Source organism: Alligator sinensis, unplaced genomic scaffold, assembly GCF_000455745.1.
Source record: "Alligator sinensis unplaced genomic scaffold, ASM45574v1 scaffold395_1, whole genome shotgun sequence".
Lineage (NCBI taxonomy): Eukaryota > Metazoa > Chordata > Crocodylia > Alligatoridae > Alligator > Alligator sinensis.
The window spans coordinates 1,053,310-1,053,549 of record NW_005842232.1 but is presented as its reverse complement, the minus strand read 5'-3'; the positions used below and the strand labels follow the sequence as shown (position 1 = coordinate 1,053,549).

The following is a 240-nucleotide window of genomic DNA, read 5'->3' as shown; positions in this document are numbered from 1 at the left end:
CGCCCTGCCCCTGCTGCTCCGCCCGCGCCGCGCCGCCGCGCCAGGTGAGAGCGCCGCCGGGGCGGGGGGAGGGAGGGAGACAGGGGGCATGGCTTTGCCCTGACCTTGGCCGAGGTCCCGAGCCCGGGGGGAGCTCCTCCCTTCGCAGCCCGGGGGTGCCTGCGCCCTGCCGCCGCCTCGGGGTGGGGGGCAGATCCAGGCAGCTGTGGCCTGTCGTGGCAGGGGGGGGGCTGGGCGCCC

At 80.0% G+C, this 240-nt stretch overlaps 1 protein-coding gene and 1 long non-coding RNA gene across 4 annotated transcripts in view; one reads left to right on the top strand and one right to left on the bottom strand.

Annotated features, from left to right (window-relative positions):
* Positions 1 to 240, top strand: part of ZBED1 (zinc finger BED-type containing 1) — a 12,032-nt gene continuing 11,792 nt past the window's right edge. For both annotated transcript variants that reach the window (XM_006027312.3, XM_025208499.1), the window contains exon 1: positions 1 to 44. The gene's annotated coding sequence lies outside the window, so the exon portion shown is untranslated. The remainder of the gene's footprint in view (positions 45 to 240) is intronic.
* LOC112550874 overlaps positions 1 to 240 on the bottom strand; it is a 4,032-nt gene that overhangs the window by 3,161 nt on the left and 631 nt on the right. The window contains exon 1 of one of the 2 annotated variants that reach the window (XR_003094938.1): positions 105 to 239. The exons of the other annotated variant lie outside the window; for it this stretch is intronic. This is a non-coding gene — a long non-coding RNA (uncharacterized LOC112550874). Of the gene's footprint in view, positions 1 to 104; position 240 lie in introns of those variants that run through there. 2 annotated transcript variants of the gene reach the window in all.